Source organism: Ambystoma mexicanum, chromosome 2q (genome assembly GCF_040938575.1).
Source record: "Ambystoma mexicanum isolate Mex_15411 chromosome 2q, UKY_AmexF1_1, whole genome shotgun sequence".
In the NCBI taxonomy this organism is placed as follows: Eukaryota; Metazoa; Chordata; class Amphibia; order Caudata; family Ambystomatidae; genus Ambystoma; species Ambystoma mexicanum.
This window is the reverse complement of record NC_090924.1, coordinates 598197095-598220949: the sequence shown is the minus strand read 5'-3', so window position 1 is coordinate 598220949 and position 23855 is coordinate 598197095. Positions and strand designations below refer to the sequence as shown.

Genomic DNA, 23855 nt, shown 5'->3' with positions numbered 1-23855 from the left:
GCCAGTTTAGAATTCGGACAGCAGACTTTACTTTGGACTTAACGTGCAACGTTAGCTTTAGTTCTACTAGGTAGGGAACTTCCCTCATAGCAATCGGGTTAAGCGTTTTACTTTTGATTTGAATAAACATCAACAACTAGGACCCAATGTAGCCAGAGTCCTTCGCTGGTTTACCACACCATTAATTGATCCCCTATGATTTGGATGTGTGCAAGCACCTATGGATTAATGGAATATGGTCTTTGTTGGTGTGTGCACAGGAAAGGTGTGAGAAGGGCGTTCTAGATCACATCCGATGCAATTTTATAACTGCATTGCTCAAAGCACTGCCTATTCATTTGAATGCTTTTGTACCATCTCCTTACAGCTAAAAAAGCAGGTACCTTTACTTACTCACAGCTAGGTGTATGTGTCAGGGCCGAGGCCAGAGTAGGTCTATAGCCCTTTATGTTGAATGTGTAACGAGCTAAAATAGCGCCCGTCATCTGGTTGTTGTCCTAATTGAATTACAAAATATACCTCAATGTTTGGTATGGTCTGACCACTGGGTGTAGCTATTTCAGTGCGTTTATTATATTTGGCGAGTTTCACAAACATTGTAATATCTGATCCAGAGTCCAAGAAAAAGGAAATCTGGTCTGCAGGATCCTTCATCATGGGACTGGTTCTGTGAGAGAGAGGGACCTCAATGATCTACTTGGAAAGTTGCAGTCCTTTGGTTCTCAAATTGAGGAGGCTTTGGTGCTTTTTCCTGAGGCGGATGAGATGAATGATCATCAGGTCCATATTTGTCGACATTTCCTAGTCCTACTTGGTTGGTCTAAGACTAGTTTGTCCCCCGGATTAGCCCCCCCCCCCCCACCCTCACCCTGGTTTGTACCTCTACCTCCATTACTGCCATGACAAAAAACCTACTCTTGCTGGTCTTACTTCAAAAGGTGCACCTCTTTATCTGGTTTAGTTTGTTAATAGATTTTCTTGGACCATCTAACTAGGTAATCTCTGCCAAAGAACTGGTAAGTGGCCATTAGAAGTTCAATAAACTTTCTCTCTTCTCTTAGTAAGTCAAGGAGGCTAATCTACGGATCTCTAACCAAGCAGGCTTTCCTTTCAGTAAGTGTAGGACTACACACTCCACCATTCGATAGTTGCTTGAGGCAATGGATAAACCTACATCCATTGCTGTTGCAGTCACCTCGTCCAAAAGATTTCTTTTAAAATGGAAGGTAGAGCTGTGATAGACAACATTCCTACTGTGTGCAAATATAACCAACTGTAAATGGCCACCCAGCTATTACAGCTGGTCTTTGAGGGATGGAGGGGGTGGCAATTACCCTGGTTAAAACTCTATGCCTTTGTATCGGGTGCAACCTGCAGCAAAGCAAATTGTAATTGTACTAAGTTCTCTGAATACAGTTTGAGGATTTGGTCATGCAGAGTGAGCCAAGATCTCAAGAGTATTTGTAGTGTTTGAAACTACAAACCCTGCCCCCATTTCTAGTCTCACCACATGGCTGCGTGCTGGTCTCATAACATTCTGTGCAGCTAGTTGCAAATCAAGATTGCGGACGCTGTCAAAATGTGTTAGTAACTCATAGTGGGCCTTGTCATTAGACAGACCATCCAGCTTGTAGCTATTTTGCATGTGCAATACCTGACATTTCTAAAATTGCAGCAATATTTTTGAAATGCTAAAAAAGGCAGAAAACATAATATTTTGCCCATCTGCTGTTTATTTTAATTAGTCTGACAAATCTAAATAAACTTCTGATATCCAGTGCCCACAGTTCGAGTGGCCCAAAGCCCCATGCACATTTACATGAAAGCACTCCCTTTGTGAGATTGTGTCCAATCCAGAGGCCCAATGAGGACATTAGAAATGGAATTCTGTATGTTCATTGGCTACCCAGAACTATTTTAAAAAGAAGCATAAATGCCACAAAGTGTGCATATTAGTGCCACAATATTTCCCTTTTCTTGCTTCAAAATCTGGTATTCCACGCGCATGGGTATGTGTAATTACCTCAAATCAATTCAGATGGTTGAAATGGGTTAGTACCAATTCAGGGTAATGAAATAGACTGTACTGTACTAGGACATGGCCTCCTCTTATGTGCAATACTGCATGCTCATTGTTAACTATTTGCTGATGTCTTCATATACATGAATGGTGTCTCTGTACATAATCCATTAACCCGAGCAAAAACTACTGAAAGGTTAGTTGATGCAGTTTAGGCAGTTCTTTTCTTGTAACCTACATGTTCGGTGACAAGGTTTCCCTCTTCTTTGACAATCACACCTTTGTACATGCACATACATTGGTGAAATCATCCACCATGCAGTCCGTTTTTCCACATTTTAAGCTATTCCTGTGCAAAAGGTATTGATCTCAACAGTGTTTCTTCTTTCCTTTTACTTATAGTTATTTTATTATGACCATCTATAGATTATTCCCAATTAATCTTAATTATGCTGCTAGACGTAGGTACAATTATTTGACAACCTCTCAGATGAGCCACCCCTCTAGCCCTACAGCAGGCTTTAGCCATTAAATCAGGGATTGCTGGCTAGAAAAGACCGGTTAGCTTGACACCAACAGCTACCAGCAACTAATTTGGGCTCCTCCAACCAACTGGTGGCATACAAATATACCTATCTGAATATTAACTCTATGTCTGGGAATTTGCATGAAGGGTACATTAGTAAACTTCTAGAAGACATGTAAACATAATTGGTCATATATACTGCACACAAAAGTCGAGTTGTATCTCATTTGGAAGTTAGGAAGCTCTTGGGTCACAACGAGTACCTCCTGGTCAGAGGAAAATCCTGACACCCAGGAGCTACTTCCAGCTCCTGCTCTATGAATTCCAATTTCGACCCCTGCTATATTAGTTTATCCCCTTCTGCCCGGTAAACATCTATGTCATGCAGAGGCCAATCACGCACAGTTTATTTACAGTAAATCAAATAGTGTTAAACATGTCAGAACTTTATTGTACTCGTCCTTCCTTGAATTGTTCACCTTCACCCCAAAGAAACCCTCCCTTACCTGGGATACTGGTGCTCAGAGTGGGTCCTATGTGCAGACACCAAGCCATGAAAGGGTGGAGAGGAGGAACTGCAACCGAGCTGGTTTGCTGCAGGGCTGCTTGAGAAGAAAGGCCCTTGCCTCTCCCTTTGGCAGCATCAGCACAAGCCCAAATTCTGAGAGCAATGCTTTCTATGGGGATGACCCTGGTTCGAAATCTTCAGTGAAAAACTTGGAAGGATATACGCCTAAATTATTTAAACACAATATATATTTTTTAAACTTTGTTTATTGATTAAGGTGGTACACTTCGCCGCTCCAACATGACATTCAACAGTTCAATTACAATATTGAAAACACAATTACAACCAGTATGGTTTACACAGTTCGCACATTTCCGGGTCTAGTTGGGCTACTTCCAGCCGACCCCAATTCACACAAGTAAACTCTAAACGGAGCCCAGATGTCTTTAGGTTTACATGGTCTCGGTAGTGACATAACATATTGTTCTTCACACTCATTGACCTGATTTGCGCGTGGTGCGTATGCACTCTTCCACTGCTGCAGTATACATTTTTTTGCCACTATGCATGCTACATTAAATAACCGTCTAGTCACCTCCGAGGTCTTCCCAATGTCCCCGAATAGGTATTTCTGGGGTGTTAGGTCTGCCGGGATCTGTGTGATGTCCACAAGGACGGATGCCACCTCACCCCAGAACCTGTATATGGGTGGGCAATCCCAATACATATGAAATGAATCGACACGTTCGCTTCCACATTTCGGACAACTGGCAGGGCCATCATGAGTGAATTTAGCTACCCTCTCAGGTGTGTAGTGTAACTTATTTAGTACCTTAAATTGGATCTGGCGTAGGCCCGCGTTCATGGACGCGCTCCTTGTTAAATCACAATATCTTTCCCACGTCTTGTCTGAGATAGTGATTCCCAGGTCAGCTTCCCATGAGATCTTGATCCTATTTGTCAAAGGCGTGTTCGCCTGCACAGCTGCATATAGCCCCAATATACGAACCCTCCCTTGTGTAGACAGTGCAGTGAGGCATGGCTGGACGGGCGGTTCATCAGGGAATAGAGGCCATCTGGCCTTAAAGGCCATACGCATTCGGTGATATTGCAGCATCTTCAGCTGATCCCTCCCCATTCCTACTTTAAATTCCTCTAGCGTTATAAATTTCCCATTGGGGTATATATCTTTTAGTTTAAATTCCTCCTCTGGGTCCCAGTTCTTTTGGACATCCAGGTCATAAGATGGCGCTATGCCAGGGAAGTTCCAGAAGGGAGCTTCCGAGTAGTAGGGAGTCTCCAACTCCAGCCTACGGAAGAGTCTAGACCATGCGTGCACGGTTATGCTAACTGGATGGAATGGGCAGTCATCTTTATATTTCTTATTAAAGATTATAGAGCGTAGGTCGGTTGGGCGTACAGTGTGTTTTTTCAATACCCACATGAGGGGAGACGTTCTGTTCATCGTACGAGTATCTAATAAATTGGGCCTGTGCCACCAGGTAGTATAATTCAAAGTCTGGGGCCACTATGCCCCCTTTGTTGTAGGGTTCCACCATTTTTTCCCACTTCATTCTGGCTGCGCCCCCTCCCCACACAAATTCTACCACCAAGGAGCGAAGGGATGCGAAAAACTATGCCCCCAGCCACAGCGGAATGTTAGTAAATATGTATAGTAACTTTGGTAATATTACCATCTTCAGTATAGTGACTCGGCCAATGAGGAAGATAGGGAGTTTTGCCCAAAAACAAAGCTTGGTCGATATACTACTTAAGAGGTGTTCATGATTGTCCGCATGGAGGGAGGCACGGTCACCGGACACTATAATTCCCAGATATCTTATTTTACTTGGGGAACATTGCAGACCATATGTGTTGGCCGGGCATCTCGTGGCAGGGGTCAGGGAGAATATCTCAGATATGGATCTATTAGTTTTATAGCCAGAGTATTCGGCGAATTCCTGGATGGTCTTGATCGCCGGGCCCAAGTGTATATCTGGCTTGTGGATATATAACAATGTGTCGTCTGCGTGTAAAGATATGGAGTGGGTCAGGCCAGCCATCGTGATACCCCTGTCCCTGGTGTTCCCTGATCGCCGCCGCCACCGGTTCGATTGTGAGGGCAAATAGTATTGGGGAGAAAGGGCATCCCTGTCGCGTACCCCTACCCAGCCCAAACCAGTCGGACATCATGCGATTGGTCAGCACCCTGGCTCCGAGGTCCGAGTACAAAGATCTGACGCATCTCAAAAAATATGGGCCTATACCAAATTTCTCCAGGACTTTTAACAAGTACAACCAGGATACTGAATCAAACGCTTTTTCAGCGTCGAGCGACACCGCCACTGCTTCTAGTTTTATCTGAGCCATGATGCCAAACAATCTCCTAAGATTTAAAGCCGTTGACCTAGTGAGGATAAAGCCACACTGATCTGGGTGCACCAAAGTGGGCATGTGCGGCAGGAGTCTTTTGGCCAGGATCTTGGCGAATATCTTAGCATCGCAGTTTATTAGGGACAAGGATCGGCAGGAGGACATCTCGGTGGGTGGTCGCCTAGGTTTCAACAAAACTGTTATGATGGCCTCTCATTGGTGGTGGCAGGGTGCCCACTTCCACCGCCTCCTCCCACACCGACAATAGCACCGGGGTCAGTTCCTCATTTAGCTCTTTATACAATTCTGCACCCAATCCGTCTGATCCCGGTGCTTTGCCGCTGGCCAGTGATTTGGTCAGGGGCTGGTCCAGCGCCAGTCTGAATTCCAAAGGCAATGTCGGGAGAGAAATGTTGTTGAGGTACGTTCCCACTTCCTCGGCTGACTTCGAATCATGGTTAGAGGGTTCCATGTGATATTTTCGCCGCAAAAATATCGCGATGCAAAAATATCGCCACATTTTTGCGGCGAAACACATGGACCCTGCGGGGGGACACCCCCGCATCGGCGATATTTTTGCTGGCGAAAATATTACCCGATACCGGTTAGAGTACAGTTCTGCATAAAAGCGGGTGAACTCCCTATTTATCCCTTCTTCACTAGTGACCAGTGAGCCGTCTCCCGCCAGCATACTGGAAATCGTCGAATGCTGCCTTTCGGCTTTAAGTAGGTTGGCCAAGGTGCGCCCTGCTCGGTTACTCTCATCGTACCTACGTGCTCTATGAGGGGTAGACATATACAGCAGTTCCCTAGCAGCTAGCTTGTTAAATTCCAGAAGGCTACTATTAATATCCGCAAGGGTTTCATTGTCATGTTTATCAGTGTATCTCGCTTCCAAATCCCCCCCAATCGTTTTACCAAATCATCCAGTTCTCTCCTGACCGTTCTCAGCATGCCTGTGGATTTACAAAGCAATATCCCTCTAACCCATACCTTGAATGCCTCCCAAAGAGTATGCCGACTATCTACTGAGCCTTTATTAGTTTAAAAAAAGAATTCAACCTCCATATGAATGCCTCTGCTACTGCTGGGTCTTTAAGAATGTCCGGCGGCATCCCCCCCATCTCCTAACTGAGGGCGATGTGTTTCTTAGTGTCATTTCCATTGTGACAGGGGAGTGGTCTAAAAGGGTGAGGGGAAGTATCTCGCAATTATGTATCTGGCACATAAGGCTTGTGGAGGTCAACCAGTAGTCTATTCTGGACTCCGTGTCATGCACTGTAGAATAAAATGTGTATTGTCTCTTATAGGGGTGTAGCGCTCTCCATGCGTCCACCATTGTCAAATGCGACAAGGTTTGTAGCAACATCACTGCCGCCTTGGAGGGGGAATCGAGGTTTTGTATTGGATCGATCCAATGTGACATCAATGATTGTGTTGAAATCCCCACCCGCCCCACAGGATCTGTTCAGAGCCCGTGTATCCCATTTTGTGTACTACATCTACATAGAACTCAGTATCGTCAACATTCGGGCCATAGGTATTCACCAATATCATCTCCCTCCCTGCAACGCTACCCCATACTATAACATAGCGCCTATGAATGTCCACTTTGCTCTTACCCAATCGAAAACCAACAGAGGGATGTATAAGAGTGAGAACACCCCTCGCCTGTGTGGAGTATTCTGTGTAATATCTATTTTGTCCCCAATTTTTCAAAAAATCCACGTTCACCTTTAGGAGTGCATGGGTCTCTTGTAACATGATCACCTGTGGATGATGTCTAGCAACGTAAGCCCCCACCTTTCTGGATTTAGCACGACTGTTCAAACCGCGGACATTCCACATGAGGAGCTTTAACTTCATTCCACTAGCCATTGCTCCGGTGTATGGCATGACTGTGTGGTAAAACAATTTTCCTTGTATCGGATTGTCTCGAAAGAGTGTCATGTGCAGCGACGCCACCTACATTTCAACTTGGTCCCCGATGCCCTCCCTTCCATTGTGCATCATATACATCTCAACCAACAACATTGTATCATCATAACAACCTGTCCCCCCCACCCACATCATCTCCCCCAACATGGCGATGCTGCCCAATAACGCTCGGGTCTTCCCCGATGGGCATTTTCCCCCCAGTAACTTTGGAACTTTCCTGATGGTGCCTGTTGCATCCAACTGGTCACCCCTCCGGGGGCTCACGGCTCAAGACTACATTAAATCTATGTCTAGGCCGCTCTGCATTCCTGTTTCCGGCATCCTGTGTTAAGGATTAGGTAGTGCTGGCCCATCAGTCCGCTGCGTCAAGCCTCTCTGCTATCGGCTGGATTCCGGCGTTTTGATCATTTGCTCTGTCTCTGGGAGGCAACGGGATGGACGTCTCCACATACGACATGGCTTCTGCAGGATTTTCGAAAAAGTGGGCTCTACTACCATGCAGAATTCTGATTTTTGCGGGAAAGATCAGGGTATAGGGTACATTCCGCATCCGCAGTTGCCTTTTCACCGGTTCATAAAATCTACGTTGCGCCTGCACCCCAGCAGAGAAATCCAGGTATATGTGGATTCTGTTGTGCTCAAAGTGTAAAGTACCTTTCTCTCTGGAGAGCCTGAGGACAGCATCCCTGTCTCTATAGTTAAGGATACGTGCTATTATGGTGCGAGGTGGAGCCCCAGGTTTCGGCAGAGGTGCCAGGGTGTGGTGAGCCCGCTCAACAAGAAAATGTTCTGAGAAAGACTCGGCCCCCAGGATATCTTTCAACAGACGCTCCACTTGCCTCTCCAGGTCGCCCTTACCAAAAGATTCTGCCACCCCAACAATCCAAATGTTATTTCTGCGGAACCTCAATTCTAAATCCTCGCACTTACTCTGGGTTTTGCGAAGTTCTGTTTGGAGTAAGGCAATGTCACGGCTATGTTGCGTGATTGTGTCCTCATTTGCGCTGATTCGGTTCTCAGTTTCTGTAATCTGCATGCTCTCCTTCTCAACTCTGGCCTTAAGGGATCCGATAGTCGCCACAATGTCATCCAGTTTGACATTTACTGCCATGAACCCGTTCTGGACTGGTGTTGCCAGGCGCTCTAAGGGATCGTCATCTTGCCTGTCTGGTGGTTGCCGCGCCGCATTGGGCGCCCTACATGGTTGGGAGCTGGCAAAGGAATCCATAGGGCCAGTCTTTTTCCCTACTGCACCTTTTCTCTCGGTGCGGCCCATATAGATCAGTGCGTAGCCCAGAATGGGTTGTGACCTTCCACGTATTGTGTTGTCGACAGAGGCCCAGCTATACGAGAGCCCAGAATCTTCCTTGTTCACGGTTCCAGGCCGAATATCCGCACCCTCCCACCTGCAGACTAGTGAAGGCCACCAGGCAGCCCCACCTCAGCAGGCCAGCACCTCCGATGGATTATAGTTCTTGACAGAATGTGATTCTTGGCGGGGCGTCCCGCTGCCAACTTCGGGAAGTGTAAAGGGGCCCTCGGCCCGGCCTGCCTCTATTGCGGCCTCTCGTAATGTTGGGGACCTCTCCTTCTCACTGTTGGGGTGGGTATTGACCAAGTGATTGTATCACTCCTCCCGCCTTGGAGCTCCGCCCTCCACTGCCCACCGCTTGCTGTTGCGCTGGCTATCACCGGCGGTCCAGGATCCATGCGCTATTTCTGCCTTCCGTGGTCCCCTGTCGTTTTTACAGGGCCACTAAGTATGGATGTGGCCTTGAGTCTCCCACGCTCCGTCCTATCAGGGGAGACCACCGTGTCCGCTCCTGGAGTCGTCCCCTCAACGGGTAACTTTTCACAGCGGGGGCCCCCCTCCTGTCCAGCTACACTTACTTGTACCGCCAGGACCAGCCGCGAGGGCCGTGTCTCTCTGCAAAGCCCCAAGCGCCTCTGCGAAGGCACCCACACGGGGGAGCAAGGCCTGGCTCGCGGGTGGCCAGCGCAGCCTCACATGCTACGCGCCTGCCGGAGCCACCTCTAGCTCCGTCTGTCGCCCGTACAGACGGCCTCAGCAGCTTCCCTCTGGTCACATCAGGCTTCGCCTCCCCTGCGCCCCAGCGGCTGTGGTCTCACATGCAGCAGGCTGAGGGCGTCGGGTCTCGGCAGCTCCTCTACGGGGGTCCGGCACCGCGGCGTGCAACGCAGAGCCCCTCCCCCACCGCGGCCTGATCTCCCGCGTGTAGCCTCCGGCCTCCAGTAATTATCTTGTGGAGCCGCGGGGGGGGCAGGGACGCCACCGCCTCTCAGCCGTCTCTCCCTCCGGGTGGTATAACTCGGCAGTCCGACGGATTGACTTGATTCTTGCAGGCAATCTTACGGCACAGGAATCTTCATATCAATTGTGTGTAGAGCGGCATAGAAAGGATATATTTTAATCAGGATATTTGCGTGAGCCGGAGCTCTCCTGTCAAGCGGCCATCTTTGATGCGCACAACAGCACCCCCGTAAACACAATATTTAAAGGCTCCGACAGCAAAATAAAAAAGGGGCAATTTAAACGATGAAAGAAAAAAAAAGTAGAAAAAAAAAAGACCAATTGAACCAACGGCTTGTTAAAAGACGAATGACAAAAGAGAACTACCTACCTGGAGGACCATAGTGGAAACACCCTGCTGACCACTCATGCAGGTGAAGTTTGCCAACCAGATAAGGGAGCTGTGGCTATATCGGCAGGGCTGTTTCAGTTGAAGATGACAGTCAGGGAGAGGATCCCTGAAGCCCCTGGAGGTAAAGGAGGTAGAGCCGCTGCTGGAGAGTGAAACTCTGCTCCAAGCAGACAAGGTGACTACCTGAGAGAGGCGACTGCCTGCCTGGGAGACCCACCCTTATGGAGGGAGGTCCAGCAGTGCCCTGACTGGAGTACCCCCTACATCTAGAGAGGGAGCGATTGGGTGATCATGGGACCCTGGCAAAAGGAGGCAGAGCTAAAGTCTAATATTGTATCTTGGCTTGCCCTGCACAGTTTGCATGGAATGCTGTGTGAGAGAATGCTATGTTATGAATGCTTCTGTGCATGTCAGTTGAGAAGATGGGTTGACAGAGAGGATGCCGGTGGATGTTCTGTCCTTATGTACTTACCGGACGTACCGTGCATCTCGAGCTAGAACGTGAGTAAAGAGGTTTCTTGTTCCTACACTGGCGTCCGTGTCGTGCTTGGCCAGGAACCCAACTTGGCAATGAGGACGCTGGATGTGCTGGGGGGCGGGAGGGGGAACAGCACCATGAAAGGGACATCCACTGCCCCTCCAAACCATGAGAAGATTCGCTTTCAAGGTAGGAGTGCTGCAGGCTGAACTTGGGGCCAGTGAGGTTGAGCCACTGGTGTATTGAGACAGCGCCAGGGCCAAGTGCATACCGGTCTCCGAGGGGCAGAGACATACTGCAAGGGGCAGTAAAAGAAGGGGGCTGCAGAGAAGTTCCCAGTGCCAAGGACCAGCTAGTTTGCCAGTGGACAGGTACTGATTTTGCTGCGAGGTGCAGGAACCAGTGAGCACAGGCCTAGCCAAGAGGGCCCTCGGAAGGCCAGTGGGGCAGCAGAGAGCTGGCAGTGCTTATGCAGGTCTGCAGTTGGGTATCCGTTTGAGTAAGCGCTATCGCGCCAAGTGGCATTTCAGGACGTGAAGCGCAGTTTTTTTTCCAGGCTTGCCTGCTGTGCAGTGCAGAGAAGTGCAGGTGGCGGGCAAGTCCTTGGCCGGCTGTTCCTGAGGGTCCCACCCGGTTCCTGGCTGGTCGGAGCGCCGTGGGGGAAGTTTGAGGAAATTGGTGTAGCGTTCTGGAGAGCTCTGCTGTCCATGAAGTGCCGAGGAGAAATGATGACGTCTCCGAACGTGGCCTCACGCTGCATTCCTAGGCAGCGGGCGTAGAGAGAACGGGGCGTTCTCACGTGTTGCAGCATTGCTGGATCCTGTTTTCTTGTTGTCACTGGAGAGCTGCGGTATGGCGAGCGGTGGAAAGGTGGCGTCCCATGGTGTTTCTTGAGAAGTGGAGAAGAGGCGCTCATATTAATGAGTGAGAGCGGAGCCCTCCAGTCATACATAGCTGTGTGGGACAGCACAAAATGAAGAGTCAGAGTGGAAGTGGCAAGTGCAGCAGCATGTGAGGGAGAGTCTGTGCGGCAAGGAAGCAGCCGTGCAGATCACCTTCCCCAGGCAAGTTGGAGTTGCTCGGAGGACGGAGGGACGGTTGCTATATTGCAGCAGAGTCAGAGTGGAAGAATAGACACTCCTGTGACTTCTCGGCTGTCAGGCGGAGATAAGTGTGATGTTTAAAGTGACCCGTTTGCTTTTTTAAGAGGACATGCTTCTGTGATTGTCGACAGCACGCGCCAGCGGTAGAAGGCACGGGTAATATTTGAGCTTCTAGGTTATAGCGGCAAGCTGGGTTTTCGCATACAAGGTGATGTTTAGCAATTATTTTGTTGCTAGAATTGCTGAGTGTATTCAACGTCTTCAAGCAGCAGATGTCGGGCATGTCTGAGGGGGGGAAATGTTATGCGACTTCTAGGTGCGACATGTTGTGGGTTTTGTCATGGGATGCCTGTCATGTTTCAGGAATCGGTTGAGGTGCACCTTGCTGAAGTGGGAATGTGTCTGGGTGTGCAGTGTCTGAGGTGCGCTGAGTGTGTACTGAGTGGGCAAGTTGTCGTGGCCTCCGTCTAGCGAAATTTTAAAGTGCACTTTGTTGATGTTTTGTTTTTACCATTGTTTTTCCACAGGTTGGACCGTTTTACCTAGTAGTTAGGAGATGGACTGCTTAAGGTAGTGGTGCAATACGCGAGTGATGATACACATGTTCCAATGCTTCCTTTACAGGTTGCACTTTGTGTTTTACTGAAGACATTTAATAAGAAGTCTAATTTTAAATGCATAGTTTCAATGCTATAGTTTAAGGTGAAAGAGGTCTTCATGTGTTGTGTGAACCGTGGGAACTGTTGGAGTAGTAATGCCTTTGTCTGGTGTGAATGGTCACGGGTGACGTGTGGTCGTGTGTGGGAAGTGGAGTGGCCTCCTGGCATAGGTGTACAGTTGCTTCTGAGGGGTTTTGGGCACCCGGAGTGCTTGGAGTACTCTCGTATAGTGGGGTGCCCAAACCTGGAATGCGTTGGGTGTTCTGTTAAGGGGTGTAGTATGCCTGTTGCGTGGCCAGTGGAGTTTAGGAGCTCTAATGATAGTGATGAGTGTGTGTGGGTATGCCCAACATAAGGTACGGCATGGTCTTGCCCGAGTCATGTGGCTTGAGGGCTGGAAGCCTGTACTGAGAGACTTGATGCAGTATCCTCTCTTTAGTTGATGGCATCCCTCCCTACTTGGTAGAAAAGGGAAGAGGCATTGTGTTGTGCAGTTTTTTCCACTAGGTAAGGACGGTTTCTTCGTTGAGAGGTTTTGTGCTTGAGGTTGAGGAATGTAGATGTGTTGGGATTTTTTATCCATGTATGTATGTCGCTTGGTTAGTGGGTGTTGTCTTGAGCTGTTGAAGGGAGAAGAAGCATTGTATCTTGGCTTTCCCTGCAACCAGCCCTGCATGGAGTGCTGTGAGTGACTGTTATGGAATGCTGTGCGAGAGAATGTTATGAATGGTTCTGTGGAGGTCAGTTGAGAAGATAACCAGGTTACTCACCATAGTGACCACCTTACTCCGAGTCCATAGTCCCCTTTCCTCCATACTTAGGGGACATCTTCCCGTCCCACAGGATGAAGAGATGTCCCATAAGTATGGAGGAAAGGGGACGGGACGTAGGAGTATGGGTTGACAGAGAAAATGCCGGTGATGTTCTGTCCCCATGTACTTACCTGATGTATCCTGTAACACTGTACCTGGAGCTACCTGTATCTGGAGCTAGAACACGAGTAAAGATGCGCCCTGTTCCTGCACTGGTGTCAGTGTCCTGCTTGGCCAGGAACCCAATTTAACATATCACTTCATCCTCCTCAGAGTGCCACCGAAGAGGGTCAGCCATCCCAGAGTGGGGTGGGAGGGAGAATTTATAATCCTAGAGTGGAGGAGACAGTCCCAGTCCAGGTGCAGCTCCAGAGGAAGGGTTCGCCAGAGAACACAGAAGGCTTTAGCATCAGTGCAGAGGGGACCATCAGACAGCTGGGAGGATGAATTATTTAAGATGCTCTGCTAACTCAGGCATGGGTCAGAGCCAGCAGCACAGGAAGTAGGTATCAGTTCCTTAGATTTGTGTTTGGCGCTCACCAGAGATGCTCAGCTCCTAGGTCATCCACAGACCCAGGAGGAGGATTCCAACAAAGGCGTTGGCGTCAGGTGACTCCACGGAAAAATTATTAAATAATTCCTCCTCAGGACCACACCAGACAGTACCTCAGGTCTTCAGGTTGCATGTTCAGTGATGCACAGGAAATAACCGTAGCATGAGCTTCTGGAACTTTACAAATTGGGGGTGAGGGGGAAGAGATGGAAACAGGACATTTGCCAGGTGTCCACAGATTAAGTCAGGTCTAGCAGTCAGTGTGGAACACCAAGCACTCTGCATCAAAGGGGCTCCCACTTCTGGCACAGGCAGGAGCTTTATGGAGATGGGGGCTTTGGGCATGTGAGGTAATTCAATTCCCGCTATAAAATAGAGTGCTCCAGTCTATTCCTTCATGGCGCTGTAGAGGCAAAGCTTTGCCATCCGATTACTTGGAGCACTTGGCCTGCTGGTACAGAGCTTCAGCCCTCTTAAACAAGAAGCAGGCTTTCAAAATGTTGATTCCAGCAACAAAAGAAGTGGGTAAATGGTCTTTTACATTCAAACAACTTACAGTCAGCTAACGGCTGGCCATCATCCACCAAAGCATTCTGGAAGGGGTTTCACACACACAAAGTGTAAAATCCACATTCTCTCCAGAGAAGCAGCTACACGGGACATTCCAAACTGGTTTGGGCTGTTTAAGTCCCCAGGTCAGAGAAACAGGCATTTTTTGCCCATATAGAGCAATGCACACACCATACATAGGTGAGTGGGTCAAAAGGTGGGCAAAATGGTTCCACTTAGTGGAGAGCATTTTGCTTAAAAGACATCTGCCATCAACCTAGCCACATAACTAATCCAGGATAAATCCCCACCTGGGGCATTATGGGAAAAATGTGCGTTACTCCTACTTTAGAACTCGAAGACAGACTACTAAAATACAGTCACTTTCCCAGAGAAGCTAAAATTAATCCCACACTTTCACAATGATCATCAGTAAACCTGCTCCGTGTATTGAAAGTGTGTTTTGTATGTCCTGTTGGTTTAGTGCTTGAAACTAAATTACTGCTTTGCCAAATCACTTTCCACATCTTGGTGAAACTATATCATACTCCTCATCCTCTACATCAGAGTCAGTGTTTAACATTGTATGAGGTATCCCTGCAAAATATTCTTGCCCAGCCATCTAAACAAAGTTTTTTGCTACAAAAGCATCCATCAGTGTTGTGTCTGCATTTCACCACACATCCTCTGGAAATGTGATTTTGTTTTTTAAACGTATGTACTTGCCGAAAGTTTAGTAACATGTGTAGTGTAAACTCATTGTGTATTAAGCATTTTCTGTACATGTGCATCAATTAATTTCACAAACTACTATTGTTCCATAATTTCTAATCATATTCACTCATATATGTTTTATCTAAACCTTTTTTATAGGTTGCTCTTCAACACGGTTGCATTGTTTTTATACCCAGCCCCTTCGAAATGTATGATGATTGGTTTACACAGATTTATTTTTGAACTGGAGTTCACTGATGAAGAAATGGAAGCAGGACCAAGTCAAGAACTACCTGTGGAAGGCAGCGACACAGACAGATTTCTTTATTCTGAACCAAGTTGTATGGACTATGTGGCCACTTTGTGCCAATGCCAGAGTTGTGAAATGCTGCTCACATTACCTGAAAACACCTGCTTTCAGGAGAAAGACAATTGTAGTGCCTTGTGAGGAATCCAAGGGCGTCCCCACTTCTTTCCCCAACATATCCTCCTCCCAGGTGGCCAGGGAAAGGCTGTTGCTTTTGGATCCTGACCCTGGGAGAATATGCGAGGGAGGATCACCTGGGTGGAGGCGACTTGGGGATGAGGTGACCTTGGGTGAGACATGGAATCCCCCATTTCCAATGAGAATCATATTCCCCAGGCCTTTGTAGGGTATTATAAATCCCTCCCCCATTTTCCTAGACAAGCTGATCCGAACATATACCACTAGATACTGAGACGAGGAGGCCACCATTGAAACAGAGGAAAGATTGGACGAAGACAAATTAGCAGTCTAGTTGTTGGGCTCATTACCGTGGAGTCGGGAACTTTAAAACAGGCTCAGTTAAGAGGTATCAGGGGAAGCATGGTAAGCGTGAAAGAGGAGTTCCTGGGCAGAAGATGTGGGGGCGAGGAGAGGCTCCCGAACGCGGTGCAGGACCGCTAATGCAGCTGACCGGAGATCCACAGTAAGCAGCTGGGAAGCGAGGAAGCCGTGCAGGATGCAAACATATTTGTGCCTTCTTTTGGCAACCTTGGATCCAGCTTCATTGTTCTATGGCCTTCCAACATGGCCGCATGGAAATCCCATCTTGACCTGCAGCCTTGGGTTGGCCCTGCTCCCCCCTCCCATTGGTTGCTCTTGGCTCTTAAGCCAATCATTGCATTCGGGAGACGGGAGCCGGCCTTACACCTAAGGCCACAACGAAGGCCCCGTCTACCCCTGTCCATGCCGGATCGCCCCCCCTTAGTGTCTGTAGACCCCCTCCATGCCATGAGTGTCTGTGTGCCCCCTTTTCCCCCCAGGAGTGTGTGCCCCCTCTCCCCCCATGAGTGTGTGTGCCCCCTCTCTCCCCCCCATGAGCGTCTGTGTGCACCCTCTCCCCCCCATGAGGGTCTGTGTGCCCCCCACCCTGCCTTGCTCTCCCCCTTTTTTTGGCTCTGTGTACCCTTGCCCCTCTTATCTGTCCTTCTACCCCCTCCCCGTCCATAAATCCCTCCTCTTCCACCTTCTTCCTACTCCCCATCCCACTTTTTCTCCCTCCTCTCAGTCTTCCCCCTCTTAGCACTTACTCTTATCTTTTCCCTTGACTTTTGATAGCAGCTTGTCCTTCTCCCCTCCTTGTCTTCTCCCTCCTCCCCCCACCCCTGCTTTTTAAATTTGTCACAGACAAATTTGCACAGTAGCGTGTCTTGTTCATCTCCTTCTCCCCACTCATATCCCCCTCTCACCCCTCCTCTTGTATACCTCCTGCACTACATCAATTGTCATCAGACATAATAATATTACTGCTTGCTTTGTTCTCCTTTTCCCTTCCCTCTTGCCTTACTTCTTTCTATGCACTTGCACTATCAGAAATGTCGACAGGCCTATTATGATAGTTATTTTTCACATTCTGTATTGTTTCAAGGACTTTAACTGAATTTAACTGTATTTTCCTATGTTCCCTCCCTCATTGAAGCGCTTTGAAACACATTGTGTATAGGCGCTATATAAATAAACAAATTAAAAAAAAAAGGGAACCAGTGCAAGCAAACTGAATGGAGACAAGTCTCCAGAAAGCCACTGAAAGAGTAAATCCAACCATAAGGAAGCCGGTGAGTCCGCCTGGGTGAAAAGGAAGCAGTGAACATGGTGGATGGGTGGTTTTCAACCCAAAGACATTTGGTCTTGAATATCTAAATTGAATAGAAGGAAACCAAGAGACGGCTGGCTTTGAATATAAAGAATAACTGAATGGAAAGCAAGCATTGCCAAGAGTCAAATAAGCCAGCATATTTAGAGTCAATTAAGTTAACGTTGTTAAGAGTTAAATTATCAAGCATTGCCAAGAGCAAAGAATAATTGAGCAAGAGAACTAAAATAGCAGCAAAGCTGGTATGCAAGAGCATACGTTTCCCTAGCAGGAGACTGTACTGGGAATCATATGGTGGATTGTGCAACCTGAACTAGAAGAGCAGCTGTGTTCCCTAGCAGGAGAGTGTACTGGGAAGCATCTGTTGGTTTTGCCAGTGAAATCTACTGGAAAAGTGAATGTTAATGAAATCTGTGAGAATAAAGTTTCAAAGGCAGTTGAAAGGACACAGAGTCAAGCCTCATTGTGAAGCTGAAACTGTGGCAAGAAACCTATAAAACAGAACCAAGTAAGGTGTATCATTTGCATGACCTGTAATGGGTGGACCGTGTGGTCCGACAACTTCACCTAGACTGAATACATTCACCCAAGGAAAAGCCACACTGTGATTAAATAAAAAAGCCCATGTGAACTGAGAGTGGTTAAATAAAGGAAGCATATGTGAACAGAGATTGATGAGCTGAGCCTTATATTGGTGACAAGTAACCAGACCCAAAGAGCTGTGGAAATATCCCAAGGAACTGCGTTACGTTGGAACATTAACTATCCTGAGGAATTGTGTTTTCAAACATTGGAGGACTTGAAAGCCAGGGGAAGGGAACACCATTGTTGTACAGTGAACTATTTGAATCATGGACAAGAGAAACCCCTTTTCCGCTTAAGAGCTGTAAGAAGCTCTGAACTATTATTTGGAACACTTCTCATTTGATGCAGACATCCCTACAGATTTTATTCAGTTAGATGTGAGGGCAAGTATAGGTTTTGAACACAGCCAGGCATTTGCTTTGGACTTCCTGACACAGACGTTAGTTTCATTTAGCAGGGAAATCCCACCTTAGTTTAGGGCAAGTTAGGTTTTAGTTAATAAAAGTGTATACGTTAAACTTCCATCTCGTTGTCTGTGTCTCATTCATGATGTCTTCACAGCCTATCCAAAAAGATTTGATACAACAGTGCATTAGTTTGCAGACCGAATTTCGGCCAGCATGTCAAACCCATTAATTTCTTTGTATACTCAACATGATGATGATACAGGGCACTATTAATTCGCAGGTTCCCCACTAATGAGTTTGTGAGCATTACATTATTAAACATACTTCACAAATCATGACCTGTACTTTAACCTGCCTGCCTCACTGTATTCATTTCCATGCAACTAGGTTGTATATTAATAACCCATACTCATGTACATGGGTGTCTCTTGAAATAGACATCGCTGCTGGCATTAGTGGTGGACAGCTACAGTATGTGCATGCCGCAAAGTACCTCAAATTGAAAAGTATACAAGGCTTTTCTTTGAAAAGAACACTGAAATGTCAAAAGTCGAGAATTTAAATGGGTCATGTTTGGGAGCTTGCACATAATGATAGGATCAACGTCTGTTGTGTGGTTAACTCCCATTCTTGATGGTCCTGGGCCACAGTCTCACATTTCTCATCTTAAAAACATGAACAGTTTTACCGATACTGCAAAAACAAGGCATTGGATCATTTCAAAGAAACCGTACAATTTTACAAATTGGACCTTTTGCATGGGCTGTGGATATTGTGGTGCCATAGAAGGAAGAGTCGGACCAGGCTCTTAAAGGCATGGTCTAGTAAAATGTTTTATTGTCCCTACGGGTCGGCCATGTTTTTTTAAGCCTAAGTGGCTCGATTTTAGAAAACTTTCCTATGGACCTTACCCGAGTTTTCGTCCATTAAACGCACGCGAAAACAGGCACCAGGGAGCTGCCATTTTGTGATAATCCTATCATTTCCCCCATCGCCCTGGCTGACCTGCTTTTGCGGCACTAAATCATATCCCCCGTCCCTGAGCCTGTCATCAGCAGACTCGTACCGCCCATTTCCCAACGCCAAAGCACGTCTTGTGTCAACATTCGCTGAGCTTCAGCTAATGAAGTGTCGCCATGGAAATGGCAGGACGCCTCTTTCCTCAATAAGTATAAACAGACCGTTTCACAACACACAGCAGCAGATTTTCGATTCGATTCCTCTCTCTGTGTTACTTTGAGTATTCTGTGACTCGTTTCTGTGCTCTGGTCAGCTACCTTCGCCGCTTGTAGCCCGTGTGAACACCTGTACCATCCCCGTAAATTATTTTACTTTCTTTACCACACAATGGCTACAATAATGCCCTACATGTACGAGCCCGAGTATACCGAGGAGGAACTACTGGAAAGGGAAGCACGCGAAAACGATGGGGATTTGGACGGCAGTTGGCAGGACGAATCAACAGATGAAGAGCCTGGGCCTAGTCGCATGGACGGCGTCTCCACCTGGTGCTCATGCAATCGGTGCGAGCTAATGCCAACCGAGGAGGAGAACTGCTGCTGCCGAGAAAACTCGGGATGCCTGGCCTACATTTCGGAAGGCGAGCCACGACCGCAATGCATCACCGAGCTGCCAGACTTCAGGGCAGCCTGCCTCACACGGGCCGTGTTGAGGATAATGATGGTGCTTATGCACGAACTTCGCGCAACTGTTCGTCCTCGTAATCCGAGTAATGAGTAAGTATACTCTGCTTGTCATGCCACTCCTATTTCATGTTCTTCTACTATATCCAAAATTACATCTACATATCATTGTAACGCAGGTAAGTCGTTCAATAGTGTGCATTGTCTAGATAGCATTTGTCCGTGCAGAATGCCATTAGTTACAAGAATTGTCATTGACAACAAACGTTTATTAAACTTCTCTTGGTCATTTAAAAACAGTTTGTTTCATTCCTTTTCACAGGTGGTACAGGCTGGTGGCCTATCGTTCCTTTACATGGTGGCTCCACGGGAGGCTTGGACACCGCGTTCGAAGACTGATACCCGCCTGTGCTGTTCGTGCCATTAGAGAAACGTTCCCGAGTGACAGCGGTCAGTACAGGGGATTTTCTCTCGCTGTGCTGCAACCTGACCTGTATAATCTTTAAAGTCTTGTATTTTTGTGTCATGAAAATAAGATACAAAATAAAACACCACATATATTTTAACAACGGTTGTTTCGATTTTTTAAATGAATCAAGTGCATCTCCATTCAAGGATGGACATCTGACATCTGTGCTCCGAATGGGTGAAGGTCTGGTCGCTGTGAAGCAGGGTGGTCACCATCTATCTAAGCTAACACAACATATTCTCGAAAATGCATGCACTAAATAACACTTGTTCAAAGTCTTTCAGTAGGTTATGTCTCTATAAAAGTCACACATATATCTATACTAACAATTACCATTGGATTATACAGGCCTTAGGGTCTTGACCACTATAATACACCGGTTGAAGTGTGGGTCTGTGCTCACAAGAATCTCCGGTATGTGGCATTTGTTATTGATAAGCAAAAATATACTATCAAAAGTGGTTCGCGCCAGTGGATGAGCGCTGGCATGGGGGGCTGTCAGGGGCGCGAAAGGCCAAGGTGCCAAACTGCATGTACACTTAAAAAAGGTATCCTACGCTAAGGGGCCATCGGTCACGTGGCCTCCTCAGACCCCGTGTCTCCAGCCAGGCCTCCCCTTGAAGCAGGCCGCCCCCTGCAATCCACATAAGTGTGTCTCCATTCAGCAGTCTTCCTTTGCCTTATCTGCACGCCCCAGACCCATCCATCCCACCCCCTCCATCAAAGGCGGTTCGCACCCGGGGATGCACGCTGTCAGGGGCGCGAAAGGCCAAGGTGCCAAACTGCATGTACACTTCAAAAGGTATCCCACGCCAAGGGGCCATCGGTCACATGGCCTCCTCAGACCCCGTGTCTCCAGCCAGGCCTCCCCTTCAAACAGGCCGCCCCCCTAAAACCACGACATACATACGTCATTCATTCACAAACGCACCCCTGTTTCTAATACTTTATAAACCACTTGATATGTCTCATGAGAACATCTTTGTGCTTTGCAGGTCAACTCCTGAACGTGCTACCTGGCAACCACTGAGATCTACGCTAATCTGCTCGTCGTCGTGCTATCCGTGAACTTCTGTGACCGCTTAGAGCAAACCCATCAGTGTGCTACCTGTGGCCACCCACCTATTCTCCTGCAACATACTGCTCTGCTTGCTGAATCCAACTGTTTGTTGGTCAAGGTAGGCCATGTATCCTAGTCATATTTCGCAGATTTTTAAATTTCTATCAATTTGCGAGTAGAGTACACAATAGTGCTATGTTCATTGGTCTCATTGCTATTGACTTGAGTTTCCATTGCTATGCTATGCTATCAATAGATCTATTCATTTTCATCTGTGTCTATTGTCATCGAATTGCATCCTTCGGGGGTCCAGTCTATGATGTAAGCATGTTTCCTTCTCGTGCAAGACAAAACATCCAAGGGACGAGTCACATGTTCAGATTTTAGTCACATCATTTATACATTTCTGAAACTTATGCAAATACTAAGCCGCACATAATGAACTGGTATAGTTCCTGCGACCAAAACAAACCTTGCATTGATCATTGTATGATTCATTTACTTTTGTATCAAATCTTTATTCTTGAAGATTGTATAATAATGTCGATATTTACTTTTCAGATTTATCAACAATGCCGGTCTGTTCGATTAGCGGTTGCCCTTCGAAGACCCATGCGAAATCTGAAGGCACTACAATGCATGTATTCTCGAAAACTGTTGATCGAATAAGAGAATGGGTCAGACATTGCGGATATCCACTGGATGAGCTGGAAAGTAGAGTCCAACAAGTCTTTCAGGACAAGAGGGGTGATCGATACCGCATCTGCAGCCGGCACTTTTCCTTGGACATGTACACAACATCTTGGGTAACAAAGAAAAATAAACGGCGAACGACACGGAAATTGCTCGAAAACGCTATTCCCACTCTATTCGTCCACATTCCGCCACCGGTGAGTCAAGTGTCCGGATTTAGCTTTATGCCTTGCGGTAGTGTGTAGGTAGCCAAATGGATTGATATTGTAGGTGTTCTATCCCTTGTAATAATTTCGATATTGATATGAGTGTATAGTTTTTTGAATAATGACATTCATCAATATATTCTTTTTCGATTTCATAACCCACAAACGCAATGTGTGTATATATATATATATATATATATATATATATATATATATATATATATATATATATATACAGGGAACTGTGCTGTATTGAGCATTTTTCAAGTATTCTGTCGCCTTACATGGCTATTTTTAATATTGGCATTTCATTATCAATCATTAATTTACCTTTACAACTTCTTGACTATCCCTTGAATCTGAAGCAAGAACATTCTACATCCTTGACGTGGTCGCAGTTATCAACCACTTCTAGCGCGTATCAGGTAATCTTAATAGGCTAATCCGCTACATACTTGTTTTATGCATGTCAAGTAATAGTTTTATTCTATCGTGTAATTATTTTACCGAATGTTTGGTTAGTGCTTTCCAATTGATATACACCTTAGTTATCGTCCACTGGTGTTTGTTTTCAGTTATAATTAGTGTTCTCCATACTAATGCAAGTACTGTCTTTCAGGGAGATGCTGAAGCGTCCGCCACATATACAACATTTCTAGATGTTCTTCACCAGCAGGAGGTATGGATACTGACAGCTCCATCGAGCGGCATCATCAGAGCTGGAATTCCTGTCGTTTGATTGTTCTACACAATGTTTCATTCGTGGTTAGCCGTTGATATGTACCTGTGCTGTCGACCCCAGGTGTGTTTTATGTTTTCACTATTGTAATCCTCACTAATGCAAGTACTATGTTTCAGGCAATTGATGGAGCGTCAACCCCTGCACTTGATGCAGAGCCTGACATTCAAGTAATTCCAAGGGAAGTGGAAGCGGGACCATGCGTATACGAATCGGCGCAACAGCTTTCAGAAGTGCGCACTACATTTGCAACATCCATAGATATTCTTCAGCAGCACGAGGTATGGATACTGACAGCTCCATCATGCGTGATCATATAACGTGATTCCATTTGCTATACTTTCTTCCCTATTAACGCAAGTGCTGTGTTTCAGGGAGACGACGAAGCTTCCACTACAATCACAACATCCAATTTAGATATTTAGATTTTCCTTGATTCTTTTAGACCATGCATCATTTGTGGTTATCTCTTTATATGTACCTGTGCGTTCGACCCCAAGTGTGTGTTATGTTTCAAATATTGAAAACCATACTAATGCAAGTACTGTGTTTCAGGGGGACGACGGAGCTTCCACTACAATCACAACATCCCATTTTGATGATGCAGATGTAAAGGAATCGGAGAAATAAGTCGATGAAATCTGCATACTTATATTTTCCTGGATTGTTTTAGACAATGCATCATTTGTGGTTATCTCTTTATATGTACCTGTGCCGTCGACTCCAAGAGTGTGTTATGTTTCCAATATTGAAAACCATACTAATGCAAGTACTGTGTTTCAGGGAGATGCGGATGCCTCCTCTCCAATACCACCATTCATGGCAGTCCATGCAGAGCCAGAGGTATGGATACTGACAGCTCCATCAAAATAGATCATCACTGGTCGAATACTTGTCGTTTGATTGTTGCACACAATGTTTAAATCGTGTTTGGCTATTGAGATGTACCCGTGTGTTCGTCCTCACGTGTGTTTTATGCCAACAATATTTTGATACATAGTAATGAAAGTACTATGTTTCAGGGAGACGATGGAGCCTCA

At 46.6% G+C, this 23855-nt stretch overlaps 1 protein-coding gene across 1 annotated transcript in view; it reads right to left on the bottom strand.

Moving 5' to 3' along the window:
- The window catches only part of WDR48 (WD repeat domain 48), a 1182842-nt gene that overhangs the window by 1119738 nt on the left and 39249 nt on the right, over positions 1-23855 (bottom strand). The gene's annotated exons all lie outside the window — the stretch shown is intronic.